Genomic DNA, 23,958 nt, shown 5'->3' with positions numbered 1-23,958 from the left:
AGTTTAGTAGTTTGTACGCCATCGGTGTAGTATTCTCTTTTTTTCATCCTTATGTTGAAGTATTTGTCAGTAAAATTAGTGCACTATAAATTTTAATTGATCTATACGACAAATAAAAAAAAAAGTTGCATATATGCTATTCGGCCTCTGATGTTCGTTTACAATTTCCTTCATACGTGCTAATAGATATATATATATAAGAATGAAATTAGATAAATTAGTGCATACCCATAAAATCTTTTTCTGTAATTTATGGCATTGCAAAGAAGGACATATTAAAGTGACTTAGTAAATGCTTGGACTAACGTTTTAATTTTTAATTGATGTTAAACATAATTGTGAAATAGTTTTTACCAGAAGTTATAAACGGTAGAAGCACGAATTTACTTATCACATCCATGTTTTTATACATGGCTAATAATAGGGCTGCTATTGTCGCTGTTTCTTCACTTATATAACGATAAGTAATTTTACCCCCCGGCTCCATATTACGGTGTGTTACACTTGCTACATGATGAGCTCTTGACTGCAGAGCATGTATCTAATATAAATTAGTTTCGATATACTACGCAAAGGTATGCATTCATATAGCATTTTCGTCTAGTATTTTAGTGAAATATACACTTTTTGTAAAAATAACATTGTTGGATATGTCGCGCAGTGTTCGAGTCCCATACAGGCAAAATACACTGCTAAACGGCCTGCACTGTTATTGCGCCGAGAGCAAAATGTGAATTACCTCTTTCCCTACCACCAAGTATCACAAAGACTTATGAGCGTACAAATTTTTGGTATTGAATTTATGTAACAACGGCATTTTCTGATAAACGTAATGCTACAAAGCATATACCATTCCAAAGACACGTGAAAAAAGGCGCTTTGTCAAATACATTGGTGCGTCATTCAAAACATACCGACAATTATTACGCACGTACGGACTATAAATTCGCGGAAATTCAACCCTATAGCCAACCATGACTGGTTTTTAGGAAACTTTTTTTGATTTGCTTGGTCTTCGTGGCAATAGGTATCGTTTTCAAAGGCCAAGAATTGTAGATTAATTTGAGAATTTTATTTTCGCTTTAAAATCTGTCACAGCTGTTTCACACACGTCCACTCGCCTTTTTGTTTTCTCTCAATAGGCTTCTACACACTGAGGGAAATATCTAAGCAGGCCATTACAGGTGCCAAACAAGTAACATATTGTTACGGAGCACAGTATCGTGATGACGACGACGCGCTGGTGTGGTGTTGCGAAGAAGACGTTGCTCAGGCTAAGTTGGGTTCGTTCTGGTGGCGAGTGCTTCTAACAGTCAACTAGCGGTTACCGCTGTGTACATTTTCCTTAACATTTGGGGGAGGATTGCTGGAAGCGCGTCCGTAGCAAACTTATATTCTAGCAAACCTGGATCTCCGTAGTGGCCGCCAGATTGGTACCATCGCTATGCCATCCTACACGACAACATCTTCAGCGGCACCACCAGCTTCCACCGTCGTCATGACGCAGCCTCGTGACCCGGGCACCTTCTGCGGAGCCGACCATGTAGACGTAGAAGACTGGATCGGTATGTACGAGCGCGTCAGCAAGCACAATCATTGGGACGCGACCCTCATGCTCGCCAACGTCATCTTCTATCTGGCGGGTACGGCGCGCGTCTGATTTGAGACGCATGAAGACGAGATCACATTCTAAAATATGTGCAATCATAAGCTTCGCGATATATTCGGCCAGCCGATCGGACGCAAGTGCAGATAAAGACCTCGCATCCCGTGCCCACTCTTAGACAGAATCATATTTGTCTTATATTCAAGATATTCTAGCCTTATGCTGAAAAGTGGAGAGCGCCATGTCCGAGTCAGACAAAATGGGCCATATATAAAGGGAATTGGAAACGATGTCTACAATCTGCTGCTTTGCAAAGACTGTCCGACGGCTGACTCCGTCATCCAAGTTTGCCGGCAGTTTGAGCAGGCAAAACACCGTCGCATTACTCTCCGCTTCGACCGCTTGCCAAACACAGCTGCTACGTCTTCGTGGGAAGATAGTCCAACACTGCAGCAGCCATCTCATCCAACTAACTTGACCAGGATTGTTCGCCGAGAGATAGAAGCTATTTCTCCCGTTGCGTTCGCTCCTCAGCCGACAGATGCTACTATAGCCTTAATACAATCTGTCGTTCGCCAGGAGTTCGCAAATATGGGCCTCAACGCAAACGTGGGCTTCAACTCTGGCCAGTCTTCCGCACAGCCCTCATTCCAGCCTAACGCACAGCCATCTGTCCAGCCCACAGTTCCGGTGGTAGCAGCTGCGGCTCCGACTGCGCCCACGCCGACGCGATACCGATACCGCTACCGCAACCCGGACGAATGGCGATCCTCGGATGACCGACCCATCTGCTTCAACTGTTCACGTGTCGGCCACATTTCTCGTCATTGCCGCAGCCGTTAGATTCCGCCACCTCGACCCCGCTACTTTCCTGATCGAGCGCCGAATATGGTCCACACCCAAACCATTTCCGTTATACGCGGTCTCGTGAATTTTGCTCGCCAGCCCCGCGCATTTCCTGCCGCTCACCGTCGCCTCAGACCCGGAGGTCCCGCTCGCCCCTACCTCGCCGTGCATCACCTCCCCACTTCTCTGGCTCTCTTCCGGAAAACTAACCGATGCAGCTCCCGGAGGTGATGCTGCATTGAAGACCCGGCCCGAAAATCATCTGCTGATCCTCACTAATCGCCGCAACCTTCTAAACATCTGTGTGGATGGTGCCCCTGTTACAGCCCTCATTGACACTGGTGCCCAAATTTCAGTCTTCAGCTCATCCTTTCGCCACCGTCTCAAAAAGGTTGTCACACCCGCCGCTTCATCCGCCGTTCGTGTCGCCGATGGAAGCGTCCCTGCCGTCGTGGGAATGTGCAGTGCGCTTGAGTATTTCCGCTTGCACTACCCCTGTCCTCTTCACCGTTATCGACCGCTGCCCTCACGCCGTGATCCTCGGCATCGACTTTTTAACAGCCCATTCTGCCCTGACTGCTTGCTCAACTGGTTTTCTTCGCTTAGACCTGCCCTACTGCTCCAAAAACACCGATGTCAAACACCGCATCCGATCCGCCGAAATTGTTTGTCTACCGCCCGAAGCTGCTATTTATGTTCCACTGGCCCCGTTCCCCGCAGTTCCTGACGGCACATACGTCACTTGCACAATTATCGATGTTGTTTTCCGTCGCAACATCATACTCCCTCATACCGCAGTGACTGTCAATGCTACCGCACCTATCTTCCCGTCCTTAACTTCAGCTGCTTGACCCAAGTTTTACCCAAGGCATCGCGCTTGCTGATCTCTTTCCTTTGGCGGACTGCGAAGTTGCTGCTCTAACGCCACAGCATCTGCCGGAGCAGCATATATCAGCTTCTTCCCATTCGAACCTCTTTTCAAGCATGATATCTGCGGATCTGCCAGACGACCAAGCCAGACCTCTCCCCGACCTTTTACTGTCGTACACAGATATATTTGATTTCGGGGACCGACCATTGGGCCAAAAATCTGTTGTGACCATCGAATCAATACGGGTCACGCCAGCCCCATCCATAGACGGCCTTATCGTGTCTCCCATACTGAGCGGCATGCTATACAGAAAGAAGTTGACAAGATGCTGGCGCAAAACATTCTTGAGTCTTCCTGCAGTCCCTGGGCGTCCCCTGTCGTATTGGTCAAAAAGAAAGATCAAATTTGGAGATTGTGTGTTGACTATCGCCACTCTAATCAAATAACAAAGAAAGATGTTTACCCTTTTCCGCGAATTGACGACGCGCTTGACTGCTTGCCTGGTGCCAGCTATTTGTCTTCCATCGACATGCGTTCAGGCTACTGGCAAATTGCTGTCGACGAACGGGATCGCGAGAAAACCGCATTTGTTACCCCTGACGGACTCTCAATTCAAGGTAATGCCATTGGGACTCTGTAATGCTCGTGCGACATTCGAGCGCATGATGTATTCGCTCCTCCGTGGCTTCAAGTGGACAACATGTTTATGCTACTTAGATGACGTCGTCGTTTTCTCTTCCACGTTCGCAACCCACCTTGATCGACTCTCTACCATCCTGGTCGTTTTTCGTCGTACCGGTCTTCAACTGAACGCCAAAACATGCAGCTTCGGTCGACGCCAAATCTAAGTCCTGGGTCATTTGGTTAATGCAAATGGTGTGCAGACCGACCCTGACAAAGTTCGAGCCGTGCGCGAGTTCCCTACCCCGCGTAGCTCAAGTGACGTACGAAGCTTCCTCGGCCTTTGCTCATACTTCCGCCGCTTCATTCGGAACTTCGCAGACATCGCTCGTCCGCTTACCTCTCTTCTGAAAAAAAAAAAACGTACCTTTTACATGGGGTTGTGACGAAGCCTATGCCTTCACGACGTTATTGCCGCCCTCACTACACCACCTGTTCTGGCGTACTTCGATCCTTCTGCACCTAACGAACTGCGCACCGACGCTAGCAGCCATGGTATTGGTGCTATTCCTGCCCAGTCCCAGCATGGGTCCTCCCGCGTCATTGCTTATGCCAGCCGCCTGCTTTCGTCCTCTGAGCGCAATTATTCAATTACAGAGCGGGAATGCCTTGCACTTGTTTAGGCGCTGACCAAATTCCGCCCTTATTTGTTTGGGCGGTCCTCCTGTGTAGTGACAGACCACCATGCTTTGTGTTGGCTGTCCTCACTTAAGGACCCCACTGGCCGTTTAGGTCGCAGGGCCTTGCAAATACAAGAGTACGAATTTACTGTGGTATACAAGTCGGGCCACTTACACCAAGCCGCTGACTGCTTGTCCCGTCATCCCGTAGATCCTCCCGATTTGTCCGACCATACTGCTGACGACTACATTTTGTCCATCTCGGACTTTATAAATATCGTCTCCGAACAGCGTCGTGCTCCTGACCTGCAACCAATTATAGACCAGCTGCACAACCCAGATTCTTCCGCCAGCATGTTTTTCCTCCATATCGAGACATTATACAGACGCAATATGCGTACAGATGGCGCGGACCTTTTACTGGTTGTTCCGGCTCATCTGCGCTCTACTGTCCTCGCCCAACTTCACGACGCCCCTACAGCAGGACACTTGGGAGTATCACGCTCGTACGACCGTGTGCGACGCCGATTTTTCTGGCCTGGTCTCTACCGCTCTGTCCGTCGCTACATCACCGCTTGTGAGCTATGTCAGCGCCGCAAGACACCCTCGCTTCAACCTAGCGGGCCGCTGCAACCAATCTCAGTGCCGACTGAGCCATTTTCTCGTGTCGGCCTCGATTTTCTTGGGCCTTTCCGACGTCGACTTCTGGAAACAAATGAATTGCTGTGGCGACTGATTATACTACCCGATATGCTGTAACCAGGGCCAGCCCCACCAGCTGCGCCTCTGACGTTGCCGACTTGCTTTTGCATGAAGAAATATTCATTCATGGCGCTCCGCGTCAACTGCTCACAGATCGTGGCCGCTGTTTCCTTTCTAAAGTAGTTCATGACCTTCTCCGCTCATGCACTACTCGTCACCAATTCACCACGGTCTACCATCCGCAAACGAACGGTCTTACGGAGCTCCTGAATCGCACACTGACCGACATGCTATCTATGTATTTGTCCGATCACCATCGTGACTGGGACATCTCCTTACCTTTCGTCACGTTCGCCTATGACTCCTCACGCGGTGATACCGCCGGATACTCTCCCTTTTATATACTTTTCGGCCGCGACCCTTTACTCCCCTTCGACACCTTGCTGCCTCTTGACGACGCTTCCTGTAGTTACGCTTCGGATGCCATCGCCCACGCTGATGCCGCCCGCCACATTGCTCGAGACTGGCTTGGCGCGTCTCAGTGCTCACAAAAGCGTCGTTATGACCTACATCCCTGAGACGTCCACTACCCTCCTGGTTCCCTCGTGCTTCTTTGGCTTCCGGCCCGCCGTGTGGGGATGTGCGAGAAACTTCTGCCTCGCTACGTGGGTCCTTACCGTGTCCTGCGGCAAGTCACCGATGTGACCTATGATGTCGCCCTTCTACAGCCCAAGTATCTTTCCGCAACCACTCATCCAGAAATCTTGCACGTCGCCCGTCGGAAACCATACCATTCAAGTGCTCCTGTGTAGGCAGCACCGGGACGGTGCTTCTCCCGCGCGGGGAGTACTGTTATGGAGCACAGTATCGAGAAGACGACGCGCTGGTGTGGTGTTGTGAACAAGACGTTGCTCAGGCTAAGCTGGGTTCGTTCTAGTGGCGAGTGCTTCTGACAGTCAACTAGCGGTTACCGCTTTGTACATTTTCCTTAACAATATTTTGCAGTTCTAGATGGCATTTGTTTCACTGCAGGCCTCCACAACAAAAATATCGTTACACTCATAGCCGCTGTCTTCATAGGCGCTTGAAATGTTGGCGTCAGTTAGAGCGGCTCCTTAGGCGTAGATTTCAGTTCCTGTGCAATCAGCCAGACTAGATAGAGTAGGATAACGCTCCTTTCTTAGCATTGTAGTTAACGTAGCCATATTCAGTCCTTGTAAGAAGTGAAGTACCCAAAGGGTTTTTTTCAAGCAATTATAGTGAGGCTCATTTTGCATTCGTGGAAGTCCTCCCCACAGGCGAAGATAAACCCCCGTATTTAAAAAAACTTCTGGCACGTTGGAGCAGTAGGTGCGCCTCAAAGCAGATCTGTTGATTTCCGAACTTTGAACAAATACTAATCGTTTGCGGTCATTGTTGTCGGCAGAGCGTTTTATCCGCAGCCCTAATGTTCGACGCATTGCTACGCTTCTTTTGTTTTCAATGTTTCGGTATATGTTTATTCACTGTAAGAAAAGCCTTCTTAGTAAATATAAAAAGACTAAATTACACGTCATTTCAAAGCAAAATTAAATGCAGGCAATCCATGAACACTCCTAGTAATTCCTGCCGGGATGGCGCAGTGGTTACGGCGCTCGGCAAGGTAGGGATGTTAACCAGAAAAGCCACCGGTCGGCTACTGTACACTGGGATAAAGGGATAATCGTATGAAAGAGGGGAAGAGAAAGGGGACATGGTGCACACTCAGAGTTTGTCACACAAGCTGGTGGGTATTAAAAAACTAAACATTGAACTGTATGCCTTAAAAAGGGTCGCCTGCCGTGACCATGGATCAAGGATCTTATCTGCCGTCAAAGGGCGAGGATCGAGACGGTCGAGCGCACAACGCAGCTTATGTCCTTCACTCACAAATGCAGGCAATTCACATAACAGACGTTCGATTGTCTCTTCACAGGCACAATTTTCACAGGCAGAGCTGTCGGTCATTCCGGTCCTGAAAGAATACGGGTTGGTGAAAGCAACGTTCAGCTATAAAGGTCACAGCAACTTTGCTTTTTGGCGAGCAATCTGATGGGCAGGGCGGAGGCGCAGTTCAGGCTCCAGTGCCCTGAGGCTGCGGTTGCAGAACTCCCCCGTGTTCCACGCTGAAATTGTGATCTTCATGACAAAACAGCGAAGTACACATGTGACATCCACCCTCAATATGGGGATTTAAACTGGAACACTGTCGCTGTGGGCAGAACGAGAATCCTCGCCCGCCTGGGGGTTTTCCTTGATACCGCAGTGTCCTGGGAGCCGCTGAAAAATTATATTGTTACCTTTCAATACTGCGTCGTGGTACAGCTGACGGATCTCTCCAACGAGTTGTTCATGTGACCCGCGGCATAGTGCTGCTTGCAGGCCTTGAAGGTCTGCTTTAGGGTCTGTAAACACTGTCCAGTAATGTGAACGTTGTTTGTAAATAATTTAACTGCCGTGCGTAGGGCAGGTAGTTCAGCACTAGTTGAAGAAGTCAGGTATGAATAATAATAATAATAATTGGTTCACAGGAAGGGAAAGGCGCAGTATCTCTCGCACTTGCTATGTGGACACCTGAACCGCGCCGTAAGGGAAGGGATGAAGGTAGCGTTTTCACATTTAGCTGGATTGACTTTGCCGGTATGATCACAGACCCCACGGAACTGGCTAGATTAACTGAGCCATCTGCGTAGACACGTTCGCAATTTTGATGTTTAAAGTGCAGTTACTCCAATGTCAATTTTTAAGAGCAGGCGATGACATTCCGTCTTTCTTCGTAATTCCAGGAATATTAATTTGTATCCTTCGTTTATCTAGACTTCATATAGGAGAGCATCGTCTTTCAGCGGGGGTGATCTGCGAAGCATATAGGTGCGATGAGCTTCTATAACTTTGGCGAATCTAGTGCTTGGCCTAATTATTGGAAGGGTTGCTAGATGATGACTAGGGACTCTGGTTAGGTGTCGAATATGCGTTCTCATTTTGTCAACAGCAATATGTGTGGTAACTGGATGATCCTGGGCGACAAGAACAGTCATGGCTGTTGAGGCACATTTGGGAAGTCGAAGGCATATACAAAGAGCTTGAGCTTGCGGACTTAAAAGGGTCCTGAGGTTCGTTTTTCTAATGGTATTAAATATGGGAAGCTGTATCGCATGTAGCCCAGAAACAGTGACCGCTACAGTTGGAGAATCGAGTACACTGGTGTGCCCCAGGACCTCCCCCCGAGGAAAGAGAGTACTTGGACAATCGCTACAAGCTTGCTTCCCATTTCTCTGAGATGAGGACTCCACGAAATGTTTCTCTCAATAACAACTCCAAGGAATCAGTGGCTTATCTCGTAGGGAATGAATTTGCTATTGATGCATAGTGGTTACGTGACATTGTTTTGCGAGCTAATGCCACAAGGGAACATTTCTCGGTCGAAATATCGAGGCCTTTCAGACGAAGGTATGACGTCAATATTGTTGAAGTCTTTTGCAGCCTCGGACGAGTCACACTAGATGCCCAAATACATATATCATCTGCACAGATGAAGATTTGAGCAGATTGTGGTAATAAGTCTGCAAGGCCTACGAGCGTAAGGTTGAATAGAGTTAGGCTGAGCCCTCCACCCTGTGGAACTTCGCGCGAAACTCGATGTAGAGACTGTGGTCCGCCTTCAGTCTGGGCGTAAAGGGACCTCTCTGACAGTTAGCTGGGTATGCAGCTGAGCATGCGGCCTCCGATTTCTGCAGTTACCAGGGCGTCCAAAGTGGACCTGATGTGTTCCGTTGTCGTAGGCTTCCTTAATTTCTAAAAATAATGCTACTGTCAATCTTTTCTAAGCCTTTTTGTGCTGCACAGATGTTACGAGGTCAACCACTTTGTCGATATAGAAGCTGCCATGGCGAAACGAGGACATGAAATCTGGATAAATTTGGTATCGCTCCAGGTACCATTCGACGCGTGTTAGTAACATTCTTTTCATGACTTTGCTGACGCAATTGGTCAGTGCAGGGTCAAGGGGTGACGTTCCCGGTTCCAGAAGTGGAGCCAGACGACTGGTCTTCCATTCCTGAGGAAGTGTGCCATCACACCATCACATATTCAAAATATACAGTCGAGCCTCCTGGCCAAGGTTAAATAGTGCGGAGTATGTCACTCCATCGGGCCCTGGCCATGATGACTTTCTGCAACATGCCAGCGCAGCATCATGTTCCTCCATGGAGAAGGGAAGATCCATCTGTGAATCCCGCGAAGGTGGAACGTCGCGGCAATGCAGCATTGTGAATGGGTTCTGTGCGACACTTATTCTTGCACAGAAATCTTCTGCTACTTCTAACTCACTACGTTTTGGTGGAGCGGGAGAGATTCGAACGGTAGACGCTGTTGAGGGGACGTGCGAAAGCTACGAATGACACTCCCAACGCGTGACAAAGGCTTGCGTAGATCTAGCTTTTCGCAAAAAAGACCTCCAGCGTTGTGTTTGCAGAGCTTGAATTCTGCGCTGAATCTTCCTCTGCGTGTACCGTGCTTCTCTGAGGCTAGGTGCGACTTAGTGCGTCTGCATCTACGCTGTGCCCTACGCCGAAGTGATCGCAGTCGTTGTAACTCAATGTCGAAATCGGAGCAGCTTGGAACTGGGTTAAATGAACAAGTTGCGCTTTTCATGGCCTCGTTAAAACTTTCTTCAAAACCTATGGGGAATCCTTCTGTGCAGGCATCCTCCATTCGTGCTTTAAAAACTGTCCAATCAATGCGCTCTATACGTTTGGCTAAGGTGGATGTGGCATGGCCGGCAATGATCAGGTAAGTTGGAATATGGGCGTTGACGTGAGTTTCTACATCTCAAAACCAGTGCACACTTCTTACAAGGCACTCTGAAACGAATGTCAAGTCCGAGCAGCTGCCATAAGTAATTCCACGAATATAAGTTCGAGTTCCGTCATTAAGGCAGCTTTAGATTTGAGGATCAAGTTCATGCCCTACAGGATCAAGCGACGGCTTCATCCAATGACGTCTCAGCAATAAGCACAACACACAGTTTAGTGGCCATCATCAGTCTAATATACCAACTGAAGATCGAATGCCTCGCCCATTTTCTTTCAGTGAACACGGTCCTGTAATAGCTGCATCCTCTTAACTCCTGGGAACTTAACTCATCAGTCCACTTAACTATCTGACGACCCCTGCTACACTTCGCTTGGAATTCAGTTGGTTGCCCTCAGTGACCATCGATTGTCCTCTCTTCGCAATGTCAATCACTGGAGTTATTTCTCTGACTCACTCTGCACGCTTCCTATCTTTTAGCATTACAACTACCATTTTTTTGTTTCATAACCCTCTGCGTCGTCATCGACATAAGTAGAGCCCTTTTCGTTAACCTCCATGTTTCAGCCACATAGGTGAGTACAGGTAAGATGCGAACGTTATATACTTTCATCTGGAGCAATACCGGTAAGCGGTTAGTCATATTCTGCGAGTTCCACGGTCGGATTTGCGAAAAATACCAGTCCTAGGGCAAGCTGTAACCGCAAATTCGAACCCTGGAGGCTTAGTATACTTATTAGCCTATCACATGTGGTGCTTTGTTACCTATTGTAAACATCTGTGCCTTGCCGAGAATGTTGTACATTATTTTCATCTTCAGCGTATTGATTTTCAAGCCAACCTTCCTGCTTTTCCTGTCTAAATCATCAATCTTTGCAGTTAATCAGCTGATTTAATTGGTGAGACAATGCCATCAGCAAATCACAGATTACCGAGCTATTTTTCATTAGTCGTTATCTCTAACTGCTCTCATTCCAAGTCTCTAAATACTTCCTCTAAACAATCTGTGAATAGTACTGGCGAGACCGTGTCACCTTGCCTAATACCTTTCTTTAGGGGATAATATTACTTTTTATGCATAACTATCGAGGCTGTGCAGTCACTCTAGACATGTTTCAGAACTTTTATATACGGCTCATCTGCACCCTGAATTCCCGATGGCTGCATGACTGCAGAGTTGTTTACTAAGTCAAATGTTTTTCGTAATCAATGAAAGCTATGTATAAACGGTGGTTATACTAAGAGCATTTTCTACCACCTCGTTGACGGTATGGATATAATCGATAGTAATGTAACCTTTTCGAAAACCGGTTTGATCATATGCTTGACTGAAACCTATGGTTGACGTGATTCTGTCAGCGATTACCTTAGCAACCACCTTATCCGTAACATAGTAAACTGATTGGTCTACAATGTTTGCAGTCCATACTGCCCCATTTCTTATGATTTAAATGTGTTAGCGTTATTCCATTATTCGGGTAGCATTGCTTACACAAGAGAGTGCGTATACAAGGTGGTCAGTTTACCTAGCACGATATCCCCCCTTCCTTCAGCGAATCTGTAGTCACCTGATCCTCCCCAGCTACTTTTTCCCTTTTAACAATTTCGAAAGCTTTCTTAACCTCGTCCTTTCTCACTGGCGGAACTTCTGACTATTTTTCAATATTGTCAATTTTATTGTTGTCACAACTACTTCGGCTGCTGTCCATATTCATATAGAACTCTTTGGCGACATTGACTATATTGTCCATGTTCGTGATGACATTGCCCATATTGTCCCGTAGCGGAGACATCAGATTTGTGCGTATTCCCAATTTCCGCTTTACCATTTTAAAGCTGCCTCCATTGTTTATAGCATGCTCATTTTTCACCCTTTATACTTCGTTACGTCGACCACTTTACGTTTACAGATTAAATTTAATATCTCTGCCAGTTCTATCCCGTCTGTTATATCTGAAGTTCTAATACTTTGACGTTTCTTAATCAAATCTTTTGTCTCCTTTTATAGTTCACTGGTCTCCTCTCTAACTGTCCTAGCTCCTACTTCTACCGCATTCACAGCAATAACCTGTCTGAAATTCTTATTCATTGCTTCCAGGCTAATGATGTCATCTGAGTTAAAGCTGAAAATCTATTATGTAGCGAGAGCCTGAATTCTTCTGCCCTTCCCCTCACCGCTAATTCGTTAAGGTACATATTTTTTACTAATCTTTCTCGTTCCCTGCACGTCGTAACCATGTGTATTTCTGCGGAGAGTAAAAACTGGGATTTATAATTCCGCATCTTGAAAAGCATTCACTGAGTAGAAATAGTATGCTAATAATTTGTGCGCAATTGTGTTGCAGTAGCTGAAGAACTGCTGAGGTCGGGACTCGGAGCGCTTGTGTTCCTGCGCTCTCTAGATCCCATTTCATTTCACGCCCAAAAGGCAAAGTGATATTCGTGGAGGGGCCATCTTATGCTTCTTATCTTAGGCATATTGCCTCAACGGCTCATTGAGTCCTAACTGGTTACCGCTCATTTCTAACCCGTACGCCGCAGCAGCAGCCTTCAGCTACAGGGGCTGGCCCCAATTTAGGCCTCCCTTAAAACGCCTCAAACGGCCCGTCCTGCTGAGATACACAATATTATGGCGCAAATATTTACTCTGATCTAAAGGTTGAGTAGCCTCATTTAGGAGCAAATTTAGCTGATACTCCTTCATGGCATACTCAATGCAACCAATAGAGCCCTTCGCTGATGTACAATTGTACCAGCAGAATGAAGAGGACGCTAGAATTTCGTGCGAGTACGGGCAGGCTGCTCATCAAAGCTAGAAAAACATCTTCCAGCTCGAGCGTGGTATATCTATCAGCGCAGACTGCTTTGATAATATACGCCTCTTACTGGAATCCTGAATCCCACAGCATAACGACAGAACTAGCAGACTCACAAAAGACGTGAGGGCTGTTTGAAGGGCCACAACCGCTTATATGGACGTCAGCAGGGCGCTTTGTCTAGTAAATGTAGCAAGGAATGTCTATTTACAGGTTTGATCAAAAAGCACAAAGCGTCAAGTATTTTATTGCTGAGTCATCACTCATTGAACGGTACCTTCAACATTGCTCCCGGCGATACGCGTTCGTTTGTGGGGCGCCCTCCATCATTGCGGACGTATTGTGCGGCTTCCACCAAAATTCACCTTCGCATGAACATATTCGCAATTTAAGGCCCGTTCACACTTGCGATTAGCAGCGGGCTGTCGCGTGACCGTTTTGGCCGAAAAGCGACAGTCGCAAATGGTCGCATCGGTCTAAAAGCGACTGCCGCGGGCCGTACGGGCACTGCTCGAATTTTCAGCCGCGCGACTACTATTCGAAAACCATTCCACCAATCAGCGAGGTCCCGGAAGTAAGTCATGCGTGCGTTAATCAGGTTGTCATCGCCGGCGGCAAATTGGAAATTGGCGGGAAGACGAGAAAAATGGAGTACTCGGTCGAGCACCTTCTTAATGCAGTTAAGGAATACCCATACATCTTCAATAAACGGCACCCGGAGATCAAATGCAGGGAGAAGTAAGATATGGCCTGGAGGAGATCGGAAAGTTATTCAGGCTATCCGGTAAGTACCATGAACTTTTGAGAAATGGGTTTTTTACTCAAGCGCAACATTCTGGACAACGGAAGGAATTCAACTGCTCGGTAAGCTTTATATTGACACCACGGTGATTGGCACCATCTATTCGTCGTCGGCTTTTTCCTGGAAACACGAGAGCACGGCATGCGCACGGGCTCGCCTGAAAAAGCTAAAGTGTCTGGCAAGCGGCTGCTACCGACGTTCGCTGTCGTCGCCCAGCAGCTCTCCTACTCCCAACTGTGCCTGACGTACTGAACCAGGTGAACCTGAGGGAGGTGGCACTGATAGCGCTCAAAAGGAGTTTTTCCAGGGGCTTTATCAATAGTATGTTATCATTAGCGGATGTCGGTAGCAGCCTAAAAGCGGAGTGCTTGCCAGACACTTCAACTTTTTCAGGTGAGCCGGCGTGCATGCCACGTTCTCGTATTTCCAGGAGAACGACGATGACGAATGGATGGTGTTAATACTTCAAATACCTTTTCATTTCATTTATTTTCCTTTTTGTTTCCTTTCCTCTAACCCTCCAATCACATTGTTTTTTTTTATTACGTGGAACCACTTCAAAAAATTTCTTTGCAACATGTGTTATTTGGATAACAGCAACAGCATGAACGCTTTTGCAGGCATCTACCCACACGAGCTCGTGTGTAAATGTAAACGGTGCTCCTTTTTTTATATATATATTTCTCTTGATGCTGGTGTTTGTCTAGAGAAGCCGGGATATATGTCTTGGTAATAAACCGATCCCTTTTTGTGGCGCCGGCACGTATTGCGCAACCGAGTTTTAAGCAAGCATGCACACATATTACTCTAATTAGTCCAATGTTTAAAAAAAAATTCGTTTTGAGAACATCTCACAAATTTGCGCAAAACGTAGCTATCAGGTAAAACAGGCTGAACACACAGCATTCTTTGCAGCAAGGTTACTTTGCCTCGTGCAGGCTTTCTGGACAACCTTTTCTCCTCCTGCAGGGACCCAAGTAGAAAAAAAATTAAAAAACCTGAGGGACATATACATGAGGAAAAAACAATTCAGGAAAAACAGAAGAGTGGCACTGGGGCTGCCGATATACCCGCCATCAAATGGCCCAATTTTGAGGCCATGGTTGAGCTCATGGAGGATGCACCGCAGCCTGAACTGTGAGTTTAAAATGCCAGCATTGTGCGAGCTATGCCCTGACCAGAATAATGGATAAAGTTTCATGAATGTTTGCGGGAAAAAAAGTCTATTTTGTTTAATGAGTTTAACAATATAGAAGTTTATTAAATGAACAGCATGAAGGCCCCGTAGGGATTCAATAACAGTGTAATATGCCAGTATCATCATGGGGAGGCTAGTTAGGTGCAATGAAACTGTGCATTCAGTGCTTTTAGTTCTATGCTCTGCTGCATATTAGTACTGCTAATAACTGTGCCCTGCACGGTAAAAATGTTTCCGCTGAAATAGTCACTGGTGTCTCCTCAGGTCTCAATTGCTATTGACCGTATTTTACTGCTAACCGTGGTCGAATAAAGAGATATACACAAAAATTGTGCGCAGTTAGATATCTTTATTTTCTTTCATCATTAATCTGCTTTATCGAGGGGCACTTTTTTGCGTGGGTAGAATAAGATTAAACATACATGCATATTTTTTTTCAGCATCCTCTGCAGTGCAGATGGGGAAACGAGGTAAGAAACCATGCATCACCACAATAATCTGCTGCTTTACACAAATGTGTACTTTACAAGTAGCAACACTCATTGATCAAAAAAGTGAATCTGTCTCATCCTGTTGAGAGAGACTAGTTTCTTTAGGCAGGTGCATGTAATACATGTGCTTTTATCTTGTTTTCAGCGTCACCTATAGAGTTGAAGAGGGCGGTGAAAAGTGAGTGAATATTTAAGGTACAACCTCATGCAACCGAGTCAGGCTAGGAAACTCGTGCACTGGCAGAGCTCTTCCCAAACTGCTATCGGCCATTGAACACCCCCATACCACTATAATTGGCCCAGGTCCTATGACCTCAGTGGAAAAATCAGGCAGCACCAACACCAAGAAACATGAACTCTGAACAGAATGCGGGAAAGAGGCAAGCCTGGGTTAAGGAAGGCACAGAAATTAGACTGTGACAAAAATCCAAATGTCATTTACACAGAAGCTAAAAGCTGCCCAGACAGATCTAAAACTACGAGTATAGCGGCCACAAACAAATACTATACAAGGCACCATACACACTTGCTCAAGCAAGATGGCACAAGAGGAAGCTATTGAATTCGCCAACCACTGAGTCTGTCTCTAGTCATAGAAGGAGGATGTCACCACTATGAATACCATCACAATAAAATGCTGTCAGTACACACAGGCAACACCATCCCCCACCCCACTCCGCCTCCCACCGCAGACAAAACAAAGCAGATATTACAGCCTGTCACCAGCTTCATACATGCACTCTTTTTACATATAAAGTACCTGTTACACATCAAGGGCATATTGGAGAGGTACAATTAGAGGAATACATATGCCTTATGAACATGCGACAAACAAAGCAAAATAGTTAAGAATATGAAAATGTAGAGTATGCAACAGTGAATAGCTGTCTCGACAGCAACGATCTTTGAGGTGTTGCAGTAAAAACATTTACAACAAACATGGTAAATGAAGAGGGTATACTATATCATGAAGCACAATGCCGGCCGAAAGAGATGAACAAATAGAATGAAGAACCGCTCAATCTCCACCTTAATAACAACAATGAGCCGCTACGAAATGCAGTGAACATTGTAGTGAGTTTGAAGTTTTTCAGACGTTTGTTCTCTGAACACAGTTACTGTCACCATACATTATTATGAGGTGCACCGCATGAGAAAAACACAGGAAGAGTTAGGGTTGACGCAGTTTTCGTTTTGGGATTGCAGTTCCATGGCACTGCAGGCATTTAGTTAGGCTTCGTCGCACTCCGATGCAGGGGGAGAGGCCTGCGGCAAGAGTAAGGAAAAGTTTAAATATTCTGGCATATTACTACCATTTCAAAGCTAAGTTCATTTTTCATATATGTTGCATGTAGCGTAAGTGTCCTTGTTGTAATGGACTTGCAGATACATGCCAGAAGAGACTGAAATGGCAGCACCACCGGCGCCAGCACCTGAAGCACCACCTGCAAAACTGTATGTGTGTGGCTTCCCAGTAAAATTAGCTGAACAGATGGTAGAAGATGAATCCTTTTATTTGATGCTGCAAACTCTGCAATTCATTACAAGGCACGGTTGTCACAAAAAAAAGAGGAAGAAGTTTAAGTGAGTATTTCCAATCTTTGGTCGTTGCATCACATTTTCGAACAACTGTAATGTCAAAATATAGAGTAAGGGTAAAAGCGAGTTGGTTTTACCACTTATATGCCTGTACTTTGTCTGTGCAGCCTTTCTTGCTTGGTCAGCTTTGTGCTAAATTTACCTTGAGTGTTTAACCAACTGCCTAACAGTGTGCACTAATGTGAAGTGCCTGGTCTGCAGAAATGCAGGAGAGGGCAGCAGCCAGGAAGTGATTGTTGAGGCATGCATGAACCACCTTGCGCAAATCAGAGAGCAACGGATGAAAAAAAAAAAGATTCTATTTCATTTTTTTGCTTGCGCCTTGAAGCCCGATTGCGCAATTTGCCTGTGCACACAGGCCAAGATCTCATGCACCAGATTGAAACCACACTATATGAGGCTGAAGTAGCAGCCCGAGACCCTTATTTTTGAATAGGCTGTCTAATCCAGGGGTCATGTTACGTACCGCTCTCAAGAAAAAACCAGTTTAAATCATGCACAATGCCCCACTTAGTTGGTCGGTCCTGTCTGCTGGTGAGGATGACCAAACGAAGCAGGAATTGCAACCATTTTAGACTGCTTTTGCATTGAAAGCAGTGCCTAAGCTGGTCCCAGATTGTGTTTTCTACTGTTTGTAGCATGTGATAAGAATATTTAAGACCTATTCCTATTCAATTTTTATACTCAAGGAGATCATTCAATACTTTCAAATAGGCAATATGAAGGAGCACTGAACAAGGGTAAATGGGGTACGCCTCAATTCGCAGGTCGAGCCAACGTTTAGACAAGTGGACTTGTCTTCGCCTGAGCCCTGACGAAGACATGTCCACTTGTCGGAAAGTTGGTTCGACCTGCGAACTGAGGCGTACCCATTTACCCTTGTTCAGGGCTCCTTCATACCGTGTAAACCATCTTCTTCCTCTCGTTCTACCCGAAATATGCAAGTGATATAGAGTACAAATAGCTTTTTACTTATACAAACTGTGTGCAATCTACGACTGATCATCAGTACTTGTGTTACTGCCTCTTTATTAACAGAGTATCTCATTGCATTTGTAATTACTTATAATTGCTATGAAGTGCAAATTACCTTCAGTCATAACTTGTGTTACTATTTCATGAATAATAGCTTATCCACTGCATTTATAACATGGTATTTAATACTGCATGTCCTGTTCACGTTTAAGCCATCTTTTTTTCTTGTAGACATTGTTCCTATTCCATTTTTATATTTGAAGAGATTATGTGATACTTTGAAATGTGCAAGTGGTATAGTGTACAAATGGCTTATTACTTATGCACATTTTGTGCAATCTATGACATCGTCAGTACCTGTGCTGCTACCTCTATATTAACTTAATATCTCATTGCATTTCTGATCGCTTATGACTGCTATAGAGTGTAAATTTTCTTCTCTTCTCACAACTTGCGTTATTACTGAATCAATAATAGATTATTCATTCCATTTAACCTGGTATTTAATACTGCATATCCTGTTCACGTTAAGGCATCTCTTTTTTTCTGGTGGATATTGTTCTTATTCCATTTTTATATTTGAATAGATTATGTGATACATTGAAATATGCAAGTGATATAGTGTACAAATGGCTTATTACTTATGCAAGTTTTCTGCAATCTATGACATCGTCAGTACCTGTGTTACTACCTCCTTATTAACAGAGTATCTCATTGCATTTGTAATTACTTATAATTGCTATGAAGTGCAAATTACCTTTAGTCATAACTTGTGTTACTATTTCATCAATAATAGCTTATCCACTGCATTTAAAACATGGTATTTAATACTGCATGTCCTGTTCACTTTTAAGGCATCTTTTTTTCTAGTAGGCATTGTTCCTATTCCATTTTTATATTTGAAGAGAATATGTGATACATTGATATATGCAAGTGGTAGATTGTCCAAATGGCTTATTACTTATGCAAATTTTGTGCAATCTATGACATCGTCAGTACCTGTGCTGCTACCTTTATATTAACTTAATATCTCATTGCATTTCTGATCGCTTATGACTGCTATAGAGTGTAAATTTTCTTCTCTTCTCACAACTTGCGTTATTACTGAATCAATAATAGATTATTCATTCCATTTAACCTGGTATTTAATACTGCATATCCTGTTCACGTTAAAGCATCTTTTTTTTTGGTAGACATTGTTCCTATTTCATCTTTATACTTGATGACATTGTGCAATACTTTCAAATATTCAAACAGCAAACAAATATAGGGGAAACGGGTGGCTCATTATGAGACATGAAGGAAGCCAGCAGCTACTTGACAGCAAGGAAACCTTAAGGGATATTTATTTTCGATAAGTGAAATAATAATGGAATCGTACTGGTCATTGTTTTTAAAGTAAAAGAAAAATCTATATGCAGCTCATGGGATCTGAACACACAACTTCCAAATCTCACGTCCTGTTCTCTACCACTGACTTATGGCAATGGCTGTTCATTTTTTTACTTTCTTAGGTATTTCGGTTGCACGTCGCCTATCCTTGAGGAAATTCTACTTATACAAACTTCTGTGCAATCCCTGACCTGTCATCGTTTATGTTACTAGCCTGTTACTTATACATGCTTTCACTGCGCTTGTGTAAGTATTGTTGAAAAGACTTCATGATTTACGTTGCTGAACATGCAAGAGAACATATCTTGCAAGTCCTCTTGGTATAAAATAAACTTCACCAGTGATGAACCCACCTTTTTCTACTCTCGATTGCCAGTGATCATTGCTTGCTGCCTTGGCACCTCACCAGCTGTAACGAAGTAGTGCGTAAGATGGTCACACACTTTCTTTGCATACCTGTAAAGCAATTGCACTATCAAGTTTTATTCCATTAACAACATAAGCCACCTGACTGCATGTCACATAAACCCAAAGTGTTAATATTCTTGGACTGTACACGATTGCAGAGGACTATACACCATTACACCATTACAGAGAAGGTTTCTGAAACGGGTTCTCCTCAACCTCTCAGTGTACTGTGTTCTTACTTTTTTCCTTTTCCATTTTTTGAAAAACATTAGGACCAATTAAGTTTTAGTAGATTTATAATTGTGATTATCCACGCCATTTACTCCATGTAGAGTACAGGCAAGTATGTTCCTGTTTCGGTGGTGTATACATTGCACAGATCAGTACAAATAGTTGAGGAATTACAAACCACATACCGCGTGGCATTAAAGCCTGTGAGTCGCTGTGTAGAAAACACGGAGCTGGCGGCATCATCTCTGCAGCTCCCAGGCAAGAGACGCCCTTCCATGTCTTCAGCGTCGACAGAGCCTGGCGAACAGTAAATGAAGGAGGATTCTGCGGACTCTTTAAGTAGGTAGTTGTGCAGCACAATGCAAGCACCAACGTACCGGTTGATTTTAATAGTCTTAGTCTTAAAGGGTCGGCGCAGGATCCTCCACCGCTGTGCCAGGATTCCAAGTGCGTTTTCTATGATGCGGCGTGCCCGGCTAAGCCGATGATTAAATTCACGCCTCTCATGTCCAGATGAGCCAGACTGGGATGCAGTTTCCTGCAAGGCTGAAGACAAGAACTTGACATATAAATCAGAAAAAGATTGCGCAATTCTTGTTTGCATGCAGTCCACTATAATACCTAGCATCCTACTAAACTTCTCTGAAAGCATGGCACTGAGCCTCTGGTGAAGCAAGAAAGTTTCAAGCACAAAGCAGAGTACTGTCTCAGGCTCACCATTGCTCAATGTATAAAAATTAAAACTACAAGTGCGTTGGTACTCGTGCTACTACATGCATGTGAAAGGAATTTCAGTAGTGCAATTTCTATCCGCTTTATAATAGCTTGTTTATTTGCCGATATCACCAAACCAAACACCGTCTAAGTAGGTGAAGAAAATATGGTGCAAAGATAGATTTGCGGCATTGCACAATTGTTTTTATGCTTTACACTGCCGCTGTTCTGCTTTCTTGTAGTTGTAACATACGACAAACGTTCACACCAGAAAGGCAATGCCTGAAGAAGCAACAAAAAATATTAGGATTAGGATTATGCACATGCAGATAACAATGATAGAAAAAGTGCTGTATCACTGGCAGGAACAAAGAGTGAAGTCAAATATGGAAGTCATCTACCTCGTCTTGGATATGGCCTAATCATAAATTCTTTCAATGGGAATGCCTCGTCCCCAACAAAGAAGTAAGGCAGTGGGCCCTCGGTTCCAATAGGTGTTGAAGCTGGGAAGCCCCACTCGCCCCGAGAAACTTTGCTCTTTAATGTAGACGCGGAAAAAATTCCTCCGTCTGACTCGCTTCCACTGTGTCCCATTTCGACATACAAGAACCTGCACAAAAAAATGTATATAGCGCACACAGCGTAGCAGTGGATGCGTCTGTGATAACTGGATTTAGTTTCAACCGGTAAGTGGATTTTACAATAATATTGTGTTGTTGTGCTTGTGTAGTGTTCTTTAATTTTGAGCATGAAGTGAAGTTCAAAAGCTTGCAAGAACTGTTGCCCTTTGCACAGTATCAAAATCGACCAAGTGCCTTATATTCACACTATTTGATGGTTTGCAACCAAGAAAGCCTGCGGTGGTTCCTCAGGTTATTAAACCAGTCTTAATTAGCTGATGCTGCCAAAATTGTCATAGAATACAAAAGAAAGCGTAGCAGGGGCAGCAGAAAGTCAGATGGGTGGACGAGGTTAAGAACTTTAAAGGGGTCAAGTTGATGCAGCTAACGCACGACCGGGCTAATTGGAGGAATATGGGAGAGGCCTTCGCCCTGCAGTGGGTATAGTCCGGCTGATGATGACGACAGTCTTACCTTTAATGGCAGTCACAGACAGCAAGAAGAGATTTGCTGAAGAAGCCTTTGTAGTTGTAATCTGTGCTGCCAGAGTTCTGAGATCTGCTCACGTACGTTACCCAGCGACTCACGGGAGGCGACAAGACCGGTTTCGAACTGTTCTTGAAAGCTGCAGTGAGTGCTTGCACTCAGCGTCGAATATGACAAAAACTCCGGTGGCAAAGCACCGCATTATCACGAAGTCGTCCGCCCTCTTCACAAATTTCCAACAGTATATCCCTACGTTTACGCCAGGCCACCTACGGTCATGTTAGGTGCTTTCCCGTGCCAACGTGGAATACCTTACGAACAAAAAGCACCCCTAGTCTTTTTGAAGCACCGGCCGGAGCCCCTTAAGTTCCAAGAACTGCCCGATGAAGATTGCAAAATGGGGCTAGACACCTTTAGCCTTAAAATGCATGGAATGTCGACTTCGCTATTATTTCGAAATCAAGGGGCATGAAAACGAAGAAAAAAGTTAATAGCTCAGACCTTTTTTTCTTGTTAGCCAGCTCGGAATACGGTTGATGTATTTTTATTTTCTTAGAGCATGGATAATCATATTTCTTGTGCATTTTTCCTATATATTTCTATTTCGAATAATCCGTCTAATTACTGCTGCAATTTTAGTGTATTCGAATATTACAGAATATCATACTATTAACACATCATGCATATATAACATGCTGCATGAAAGAGAGGTCATGAGTACACTTTTAATTCCTTGACGATACATTGCCAGTTTAATGGAGGAACAGTTTTTATCCAAACATATCAAGGGGAACTGAATAAAATAGGTTTTTGTATTCTAGAAGAATACTAAGAAAGCAAAAATGTATTTTAGCGTATTTATGAAACCAAGCAGTGCTGGACTCGTAATATAATTATAAAATTTGCATTACAATGTGAAGTATAGAAACAATGTAGTAAAATTATTATATTAATACTATACAAACGAAATGCGTTTTAGTAAAGCCGTTTTCTCTACGGAAATCTTGGTATATGTACCAGGGGCGGCATAAATGTATGGTGGCGAGTAAAGTAGAGCGTTTGCCCGTCTTTGCTGCATGCCGCAGATAAGTACCGTTATATTGTCAGTCCCTTCCCATTTAGTGGGTGCAGTTTGGCTAGTGATGTAACAATTGAAATCTGCAGCATCAAAACAAACGCGAAAGCTTGCTGGGCCTGACAACGAAGGCAGCAATTAGTGTCAGGGAATTTCGATAACAACAATTTCGGGGCAGCCATCATCGCGTTTACAGTATATTAAGTTACTGGCCTTCACTGAAGAAAGATTTGGTCATTTTTCTCCCAGAATTTCTGAAGTTTCTTGTAAAAATAAAGTATTTGGAAACGGAATGAAACCAATGTGCTAAACACCAAACGAGTGAAAAGCTGACGCATCAATGAACACTTCTTGCTTTGTTAAATACTATGAGACCATTGAAAGAAATAAATGTTGAGAAATGATTTCGGTAAAACCACCTTTTTTAACCTAGAATCGTATCAGTTTTTTGATGCACTCTTAAGCGAAATTCGTATTTCAAAGCTGAAGCTCTAAAAACGTGTACGTAAGCATGCGTTAGCATTCTATGCAGTTAAAAGGGCATAAAAAGGCGCCACGACTTAGAAAACTATCAGCCTTTAGGAACACGCCCAGCTGAGATTGATTTTAAAACTCTAAAATGGTGTGATTTGTCATCTTCGTTTTCGTTAATGTGTAAATGTTTCGTACAGTTACATTTTAAAAATGCAGCTTATTCTTCAATCAATGACAAAAACAAAATTGCAATCAAGCGATCAAAATTCACTTCGGGGCGATTGTATCTACTTATTTTTTTTTTGTAATATCAGAATATATCCCGAGGCAATGAATTCGTGTATTTCTCCTGCTCGAATTTGCGTTCTGCATCACGCGAAAGCAATCTGGCAACACAATACCAGGCCTGGTTGCGCAGCCTCAATTGCGTGCCAAGGACGCGCGGCGAATACGCAGCCTTGAGCAGTAGGGTTTGTTGATCTCGACACTGTTTTTGGGAGTTTGGTATATTTTTCGACGTA

General features: G+C 44.4%; 2 long non-coding RNA genes across 3 annotated transcripts; both read left to right on the top strand.

Moving 5' to 3' along the window:
• Positions 1-384: 384 nt before the first annotated feature.
• Positions 385-15,442, top strand: LOC146189529 (uncharacterized). Of its 2 annotated transcripts, XR_014707660.1 has the most exons (5): positions 385-575; positions 10,047-10,135; positions 12,255-12,346; positions 14,744-14,911; positions 15,413-15,442. It is a non-coding gene; the product is annotated as an uncharacterized LOC146189529 (long non-coding RNA). The 2 variants fall into 2 exon arrangements; XR_014707661.1 differs by lacking the exon at positions 10,047-10,135.
• Positions 15,443-15,606: 164 nt separating this feature from the next.
• On the top strand, positions 15,607-20,417 carry LOC146189528 (uncharacterized). The gene is made up of 4 exons (XR_014707659.1): positions 15,607-15,641; positions 16,670-16,740; positions 16,850-17,047; positions 19,552-20,417. It is a non-coding gene; the product is annotated as an uncharacterized LOC146189528 (long non-coding RNA).
• The last annotated feature ends 3,541 nt before the right edge of the window (positions 20,418-23,958 follow it).

This window comes from Amblyomma maculatum, chromosome 5 (genome assembly GCF_055883805.1).
Source record: "Amblyomma maculatum isolate TAMU_Amacu chromosome 5, ASM5588380v1, whole genome shotgun sequence".
NCBI lineage: Eukaryota > Metazoa > Arthropoda > Arachnida > Ixodida > Ixodidae > Amblyomma > Amblyomma maculatum.
The sequence above is the reverse complement of the archived record's forward strand: the minus strand, read 5'-3'. Positions and strand labels throughout refer to the sequence as shown.